The following is a 10,235-nucleotide window of genomic DNA, read 5'->3' as shown; positions in this document are numbered from 1 at the left end:
AGCCCATTGTGTAGCTTTGTGCTTATTTACAAACAAACAAATTCTGAGTGAAACTAAAGAAGAGTGAATAATAATATATTAACAACATTATATATGATATATCCAGTGCCGATGATACCTATCACCTAATACCAGGGCTCTCCAGGCCGGCTGTCATACGACAAACAGAGTAATTGTTGAGACGCTATATATATATATATCAAATATTAGCGTAAGTTCACGTGGCCAACTAAAATCGTGCATTGTTGGATAGAGCTGTAAGGAACGTGATTAGTAACTTCATTCAGTAGTACATCTTATGGTAACAATGAAAAAATCATTGATATCGAAATTACTTCCGCTTTAAATCTTCAGTAGAAAATTTTATCATACATTATATATTCTTCATTACTCTGTTTGGTCTATTTACTTTTTTTTTTCACATCAATCAGAAACGCAAATAAATATGTCATATAGAACAACTTTCGGTTCTCTAATTTCACAGGCCTTGTCTTGAAATTTTTACGTTCTACAGTAATTCCTGTACACTGAATCCAAAAATGATATACATTTTTCTCCATCACGTACAGATTTTTCACAAAACGTCATATGTACTTTTGCATAACTGAAACCACGAGAAACACACATAATAATAATAAAAATGTTCATTGTGGCAAATGGGAAATTCGTTATTAAAACCAAAACAACTTTTATAAAGTTTAAATTTCTGTAAAACCTCTGGGTTGCTTTGCACTCTTTTAGACAGATCCGGATCTCGAAAATTAGATAGTTGGATCATACTGTATTACCAAGTCAAATGACTAGATAAGATGGACATGAAATTTATGGTTCCATGAAAAGGAAGCTCAAGAGATTGATGATTTCAAAGATGGGGAAAGAAATGTGAAATATAGATTGGCTATCACTAAGATCATGCTATAGCCTATGCTATTAAAAATGATGATAAAGTCATTAATCAGTGCATAACTTGATTTAACGCCAATGTCTGTTAGAAGGTTACGTAGTATTCTATTTTAAAAACCAGTATAAACCACTGAAGAAGCTAAAGTTTTTAAAATACCAGCTATGCAAAGTACTTGGTATATTGGATAACCACTACAAATGTTTGCTTAGTAATTTTATTCTAGCTATGTAATATACGTAGTATACTAAACACATTGTATCCTAGCATGTTATTCTATTAATATGCATTCCTATTATATATGTAACATAGTGTAAGGCAGTGACGCAAGAAATATAAATTTGCCATGGATAGAGCAATTAAAATGACAATAAAACGTATAATGGCAAAGAAGTCCTCATTCTAAGTGTTGTTTTAAACCATACAGTTTCGCAATGATTAAAACTACAAGTTTCAAATCAACGTATACAAGTCCAGCAATTATTTAATTTGTTTTCCAGAACGGGTTCTGTGTTAAATACCGGGCATCAGAAAGTTAATTAAATAAATGAAAGGAGATGTAATTTTGCTGTTCAGTTTCCTAACTGACAACGCATACTAAACAATATGTTAGTTCTCAGAAAGAGCTATAGACGCTACTTAATTCTGCGAAATTATGAAGTGGGGATAATAAGAAGTAGAAAGCAGAAGTCAAATAAATATTTACCATATTATTAGAACTTCGACTTTCTTGTGTAGCTTCACTTTTGTATTATTGTGCGCTTGTGATTCGTCGCGTGATAAACTCCTTTGTGGTCGACTGTTGATTATTATACGTTATGTACTTATGGGAATGAATTTTGAATAAATTAATTATTTAAACGTTTTGTTTGTGACGTATATCCTTCCTTTCTACAAAAGATATTTTAAATGCAGAAGAGTGATTTATTTTCGGAAGTGTAAAGCTATGGCAAAGGTTTGCGTCTCCCTAGAATTGATTTATTTTGGGAAGTGTAAAGCTATGACAAAGGTTTGCGTCTCGCTAGAATTGATTTATTTTGGGAAGTGCTATGGCAAAGGTTTGCGTCTCGCTAGAATTGATTTATTTTGGGAAGTGTAAAGCTATGGCAAAGGTTTGCGTCTCGCTAGAATTGGTTTATTTTGGGAAATGTAAAGCTTTGACAAAGGTTTGCGTCTCCCTAGAATTCATTTATTTTGGGAAGTGTAAAGCTATGACAAATGTTTGCGTCTCCCTAGAATCGATTTATTTTGGGAAGTGTAAAGCTATGGCAAAGGTTTGCGTCTCGCTAGAATTGGTTTATTTTGGGAAGTGTAAAGCTATGACAAAGGTTTGCGTCTCCCTAGAATTGATTTATTTTGGGAAATGTAAAGCTATGGCAAAGGTTTGCGTCTCGCTAGAATTGGTTTATTTTGGGGAGTGTAAAGCTATGGCAAAGGTTTGCGTCTCCCTAGAATTCATTTATTTTGGGAAGTGTAAAGCTATGGCAAAGATTTACGTCTCCCTAGAATTTTAGGAATGAGACATAATTAATATAACATTATGTACATTATTTGGAGATTTCATTTAACATCATAAAAAAAAGGCTTATTCATCCCTTCAAGGCATGGATTCAATGAGGCACTAATGAGCGAGTTATTCTTTAGGTTCTTCCATTCAGTCTTTAAACATCAGATTTAATTCGACATTATGAAACACAATTAGATAAGCCTCGCGTAGTGTAAAACGTTTGGCCATAGCCATTGGATGATACACGTTGTTGGAGAGAGCCAGTTTTATATACATTCTTTCGTTAAAAATATACTTATACGTGCATTCGCGGTTGTATAGTAATGTTAAATAATCAAGATATACAAGAGTTAAATTTGTTCGGCATATTTTATAAAGCACATCTGATTATATTTTGTGGCAAACAATATTTTTAAATGTGTGCGTGTGTGGAGCATTATTAAAGTTTTTATGTGAAACAATGTATCATCTATGACACGTTGCTTCATTCTGTTGAATATTCAAACACTGCTTTGATATATAGATATGTAGCGCGTTTTGAATTTTATATCAAAGTATTTGTTCATCTGTCAACCCGTTCCTATTTATCTTTATAGGTCAAGACTGTTGATGGATTGGCAACTTTAAATATGCAGGGATTTAAAGTGCTGTGAATTAAAAACCAATTATGAAAATGAAGAAAAAACTTGGCCTATTAAAAAGCATGGATTGTTTGTTTTAATCATAAAGAAGACTATTTTAACAGCCTTTAGATCTACCTCGAGAGAACGAATTTCTCACACTTCACTGGCCGAAATATTTCCCTTCCTTCATCATATCATTTAATAACGTCTAATTCAAGTCCTAGATAGCATTTATTTGTTATTAAGTTCCGTTCTAAGGTTCTAAACAATATATAAGGTTAAATATTGAAAATTAACACTTAAAAGTCAATGAGGGTTCAGGTTATTTACCAGTGACATGGAATCAGGGTCAGAAATTAAAGTAACCGCATTATTGGAATTTCACTTGCGACTACTGACGAGAAAAAGCGCTATAAAATTCAACAGTCAAGAAACATAACTTTGCCATTCGATGAATTTATAACCCTCTATATGAGAAGAATAGCTTATACCACTTCATGAACTACGACAGTTAATTTTAAAACGTAGAATACAAAATCCTGGATCGGATAATTCTGGTACAAAACATATTACAGACATACATACAAAAACTCCTGGCTCTATTTATACAAACAAAAACATAGTGTAAGTGAGAGTTACATGTGTTTGAAATTAATTTGATATCACAACTGTGAGTAGACCTAATATGAAAGATAAATTATTATTCCCAGAAATGTTTTTAATCGTTGAAATGAAATATAATTACCACTAATAATATGTAATGTTTGTATAAAATAAAATTCTCTAATGATAATGTACACTTTAGAACAATTGTAAAAATCGTTGTTTTTCACAAAGAGGTTATTTTATCCAGTCGTTTTCCAAATTTAATTCGGAATTTAGATATCTGATTACTATAGATTAGAAAAACAACAAGAAAATCAAATAAAAATGCAGATAGAATTCATTTATTCACATTTCCATTGCGGTTTTATTTTGGTGGGAAAATCTAAATAGTTACTTCATGTAAGTATATGTAAATCTATATAACAATAAGATCATATAGGCTAAATATAGATTAAATTATTATACGTTTAAATCATTTAACAAAATCCCAAATGAAACAACTAAACGACTATAAATAACCGCAGAAGGATCCCTCTAGGTACTTTTTAATAACAAAACTGTACTGTTTTTGAGTCAGTTATGTATAAAATGTATAATTATGACTAAACTAAGGAAGTATGATATTCAAGGTGATAGATATATAGATATCACACGAGAACATTCGTAAGATGAGCATCGCTTTTTATCATATGGTAAATGATGCAACCTTGCGTAGTTTGTAAATGTTCAAAAACTCGACCTCGTGTTTTTTTTTGTTCTAAAGAGGCCTTGCCCTAAGAAATAAAATGCCATTTTTTCCCCATTTCATATAAACGTAGCGATATGACACACATTAAACATCTATATTCTCTCCCAGTGTTTACAACGCTGTCTCTCGGATTACTACTGTAAATCATTCAATTAGATAAAAAATAAAGTGATATACAACCATTGACGACAAATGTGAATATAGGAAGTGGAAAATATTCTCTTATTACAGTGGATGGAATTATTCAGACCACAAATAATGAAGCTTGGATTCAATTAACACTGTGGTTCCAGTGTATAGCTTTTAAAACCACTTCCTACCTAAGAAACTTAGCTCCATGATTAAAAACAAATTACCTAGATAAAAAAACAATCTTATAAAAAGATGTGATCTTAGTTTTAGTAGTAAGAAAAAGATGGCTTCAGCAGCGTGAAAAAACATTTATATTGAATCTCTGACGGATTTTGAAAATAAACAGTAGCTTTCCTATTGCAATGGCAATGGGCTATCTGTTCTCTGCCCACCACAGGTACCGAAACCCGGTTTCTAGAGTTATAAGTCCGCAGACTTACCGCTGTGCCACCGGGGGGGGGGGGGGGAGCGGCAATGCAATTATATATATACACACACACACACGACTGATCCTATTGTCAGAACAAAATAGAACTGCTAAACCTTTATCTAATAATACCGCGAGTTGCTATGTAACCGGAAACTAAATACCAGAAGAAAGTAGATAATAATTACATTCAAATAGGTAACTACACAGTCCTTACAAATACAACACAACCAGGTTATTATTTACCTGTCGTATATACCATTATAATCAATACGTGATTATCTGACTTTTACACGTATCTTGTGTTCAACAAAAAATAATTAATGAAGGTTGATGATGCGTACACACTTCTTTTGAGTATTCGACATGTACTACTTACCTTAAGGCTCTACGTGTTTTACTCCTTTTTTTAAATGAAATATGCTATTTTAATTTGTTTTGAACTCTCTCTTCCTGTCCATCCACCAAACCTCCATCTATCATCTACTCACCCAACCTTCGTCCACTTATGTTTCACGTGAACAAAAAAAACTAGAAGTTGGAATATGTTATATGATAGATATCGTACACTGTGTTGTTAGTGGCTGTATTTATAGCCTTACTTCGTATTGTGTACACGTTGAAGGTATGTGACTTACGTAAGTATTTTCGAGTATAATGTTACAGTCAGTAAAGGAGCGTTTGTTTTAATGGTGATAAGTCTTTTGTTTTGTTTTTTATTAACGAAAACACAAACAAAAAGTTAAACGAATATTATATATTAAATTCTGGACTGTCGGTTAAAATGGATTATAATGTGATTTCGACAGTTCTATTTTTCACTGTATAATTAGGCTCTTGAATCATTTAATATCTTCCCTTCCGTATTAGCAAGCAAAACATACTCCAAGCCATACAGATCATAAATATATTACCTACGCATTGTTTTAATTCAAGGAATGTACTTCAGAGGGCAGTACTATCAATACAATAACGATCAAAGCAAATCTTTTACAGACGTTTCTTCGTTGACTTATTATACACCAGTAAATGAAGGCTCCACATCCTAATATTAATGTTTTCGAAGAGTACGATGATGCTAAACATTCACTTTATTTTTGTAAATATACACATTTTTTTCTTTATTTCCACTATATACCTATAAGCATGAGGAAATGGCAAATAATACCCTGCTCACTGTCCACTGAATCTTATTTTTGTGTTTAATATTCATAGTGACGATGCTAAAAAACAGAAACAAAGAACTCGAAAAAAAAAATTAATCTAAAAACAAAGGACGCCGTGGTGGTTATTTCTAATATTTTCATAACATTCGTATTTATGCAAATAGTTATAATCTGTAGATGTTGCTGTGGTTTCGAGATCCTCAAATAGAAACGGGGTTTTAATTTAGTTTTCATGATTTATATAGACAATTCCCGGAATTCTTTATTCGTTTTATAGATGCTGCACGTGACACTCTGATATATACAGTATATACATATATTGCAATTTATTTAAAAAAAAAAGACGAAATTGGGCTTAATTTCAACTTGCAACTTTGCAAAAGATCCAAATAGCTAATATCACGGGTTATTTATATCATCGACCCCTTTCCTTCCCTTCCAATTGTCACGAAGTTTCAATGCCATGTACATTGTACTGATATGATTCGTGCTAGTTCTTAAGCAACCAACCTCAGAATTTAATGCTGACAAAGTTCAAAAGAATTTTATTTATTTTTTTTTCTTAGATCATGAGTTTTCGAACATGACTAATGACGACGCAACGTAGATTCCCAGTTGAGAAGGGCACGTGGAAGTTCAAGTAAAATATGATATGCATAATTTATCGTAGTATTTGTTTAAATTGATTTTTATTCCTACTAGGAAGAAATGATGTATTTTTTTTATCTAAAAAAAAAAAGAATCAACGAAAAAAAATGTAAACTGGCTTCTGTAAAGACTTATGTTAGTTGTATTTTATAGTTAATAATATTTCTAAAAACGTATGCTAAATACTCGAGCAAAACAAAAAAAAACACAGAAAACTTGCTTTCATTTGAATTTTGGTCGTAAGTCTTACCAACGTAATTTTTATTATTGTTTTAGTGTCCAACTGTGAACAGGTTTTACGATTTTGGTAAACTGTATCTCTACGACCAAGCGTGGTATTTATCAATCATAGAGTAACAACAATGCAGGGTAACATAAAATAAAATTCTGATATTTATTTGCCAGTATTCTAAACCTGAAATATTGCATACTGAGCAAAGCTAATATTTTAGCGATCCCTTTACATCAGTGGAACATTAACTGATATTTGAAAACTTCATCGGCAGTATATTGAGGAACTGTGGAATAATGCGTGGAGTAGGAGAATTTCCGAACGTCCTCGAGCCAAGATAAAAAAAGAAAGAAAGCGGTCTAGTGTTACATGATCCTTATATCTTATCGATATACACACGGATTGTTTGTAATTAAACACAAAGCTACACAATGGGCTATCTGTGCTCTGCCTACCACGGGTATCGAAACTCGGATACTAGCGTTGTAACTCCGCAGACATACCGCTGTGCCACTGGGGGGCATACACAAGGATGTAGTACTTAATGTAAACTTATCGAAAACAAAGTAAAGACACGTGCAAATCTACAATCAGCAACATACTAGTAAAATACAGCAAAAATAAATTATGTAGTACAGGAGAGGGGGGAGTCAAGGACAATCCGTTTTCTTGGCCGAATGCCTAAATGTAAATAAACATATATATATTCACACACACACACACATACACACAGAGATATGTGTAATATATACATATATAAACATTTATATGATAAACTACATATAAACACGGAATTAGTAAACGCTTATAATTGTTGTGAGTAAGCTCATGTAAAATTTTAGCTATTACTGAAACTTATAATTCTACAAAATTCCAAAACGTATTATACCACCTATATTTCTACGTGTTTTCATTATTTATTTTTTGCAAAAAAGAAACTATTAGGCTTCAGAAAGTTTCTTTTTAACAATTATATTTGCTACTAATATATACACACACACACAAACAAAAAAACGTATGTTGATGACAGATACTTGCGTTATTATGAAACTGGCTGACTTTCAGACAAATAAACAGACATTGCCGAAATAGTAAATAATAAAAAAAACAACACACACGCAAACAGCAAAATAAAACGTTCCAGTATAAAATGCATTGATTTACGTTTGAGATCCAAACATTTTATTGTAAATAAAAGTAATATAAAATCTTTTTGAAAACACCCCTTGATATTCCAGAATATTGAACTAATTAGTTTGAAGTACGCCTAAACAATACACGCATTAAATACAATACATTTCTCTACTAAATACCCATCAATACGTTCATCTCTAATATATATGGAAACATTTTTTATTTTTTCATTTTTAATTCACTAGACCAAATGATATTGCTTTACATGATCCTATTTATTACAATGATTTTGTTTAAGCGCAAAAATATACAATGGGCTATAGGAGTTGTGCCCACTGCAGGGATCAAACCCCGAATCTTAGGGATATAAGCCTTCAAGTTTACCCCTGAACCGCAGGGTAGGTGGGGGGAATTTATTTCGTGTTTGATATCACCGAAGAATGAACGCCTAAGGCCTCATGCGTAACTGGACGACAAATAAATATCATCGGACTACATAGGAATCCAAAGTTCTCTTACCTGCTAAAGTTCACGACGACAATCGTAAAGGTTTCATTTCTCAGTGAACTGGAAAGCTTGCCTTTTATATACCGATAAATACAAAGATACAAGAAACAGGATTAGTCATACTTCCTTTCCTACAACACCATGTTTAACAGATACGGCTATTACTGTGGTGCACTCGGCCGTTTTCTCTGTATTTATATAGTGTGACGTCATTTCCTTTAGACCAATCAGCAGGTCCTACGTGTTTAATTCTGTCTGTGATGTCAAGGCCAGTAGAATGTGATAGTGAAAGCTTCTAACTGCAAAATACACTTAAACCAGACATGGCAATATTGTTTTTAGATAGATTTGTCGCCTCTGATCTACGACATTATTTAAAGTGAATGTTCTAGCCTAGGAAGCTGTATATCTTTAAGTTTGAAGACGATTTATATATATATAGTTGTATTCTATTCATGTTTTTGCTTTTTAGTGAAATAATGAAACCTTTATGAAAACTAAAATCTATTAAATATATAAAATTTAAAGCGCACTGTTAGAAAAAAAACAAAACTTTTCTCCCGCTAAAAAAACACACATTATTTTTATTGCGTGTACATAAGCGTACATGTGTCTGTATACACACAAAAACACAAACACAAATACATATGTTTTAGCCACGTGTAAAAGTAATTCTGTTTAAAACAGCTGCAAAATGAAAGTACTCTGGAACTCTTCTTCCATCGCTGTTTTCCTGTTTTGTTTTGCAATATGGGCTTTTTTACTTACGGCCAAAAAGGCGTTTATAGCTTGTTACATGCATACACATAACTCCAGAATAAGTCATAGTTGTGAACTTGTTTGTCTTAAAAATTCTTTAAAGTCCTTAGAAGATTTTGTGTGAAGGAAATACTTGATCATGAAAGATTTATATTTTCTTTCTTCAAAAAAAAAAACATTTGTTTAATAATTGACTTCTGGTTGTGCTGTGTGTCAAAACAAGTATCATAAAACACTACACAATTAAATTATATCATTTCATCGCTTTGATAAAAAAAATGTTCTAGGTTTCTCTTGGTGGATTTAAGTGTTTTTTAACTGATTGTGATGATTTTTAAATAAGCGTTCACCGACGTATTAAGAAAATATTCCTTTAAATGTATGAGTGTTTGTTCTAACGCTACAGTTACTGTGATGTTCTCCGCAGTGTAAAAAAAAAAGCAAAATGTGGGGGCTAGTCTCCAAAAGATGATTTTTTTTTGCTGTTCGAGATTGATGCTGTTATTTTGTTGCTTTATTAATTGAAAATTCGTATTTATGTGCACATAAATACCTTTTAAATCAACCATTAAGTCCTGCATTGTAGAGTGTACTAATTCTGAAGATTCAAGCGTTAAAACAACGTAATACTTTTCCCCTGGTAACTATACATGATTTTAGAAAGTTTAAAATTGTATTTTACAACATTGTAAGAAAGCCATCGCTAAATACTTTAATAACAATTAACAATATTTAGAATGTGCATTTTAGAAAGCCAGATGCAAGGAGCACTAAGTTTCGTCTTTGCATTAAGTCGTGTTCGGAAAACGTAGGGATAATCAGTAAACATTTTTGGAGCTTATGTT

At 32.1% G+C, this 10,235-nt stretch overlaps 1 protein-coding gene across 2 annotated transcripts in view; it reads right to left on the bottom strand.

Annotated features, from left to right (window-relative positions):
* Window positions 1-8,802, bottom strand: part of LOC106458317 — a 49,861-nt gene extending 41,059 nt beyond the window's left edge. The window contains exon 1 of one of the 2 annotated variants that reach the window (XM_013917820.2): window positions 8,644-8,802. The gene's annotated coding sequence lies outside the window, so the exon portion shown is untranslated. The remainder of the gene's footprint in view (window positions 1-8,643) is intronic. The other variant, XM_022384496.1, reaches the window with a different exon arrangement.
* Window positions 8,803-10,235: the final 1,433 nt, after the last annotated feature.

The sequence above is a fragment of the Limulus polyphemus genome, unplaced genomic scaffold (genome assembly GCF_000517525.1).
Source record: "Limulus polyphemus unplaced genomic scaffold, Limulus_polyphemus-2.1.2 Scaffold444, whole genome shotgun sequence".
NCBI lineage: Eukaryota > Metazoa > Arthropoda > Merostomata > Xiphosura > Limulidae > Limulus > Limulus polyphemus.
This window is presented reverse-complemented; position numbering and strand designations above follow the sequence as displayed.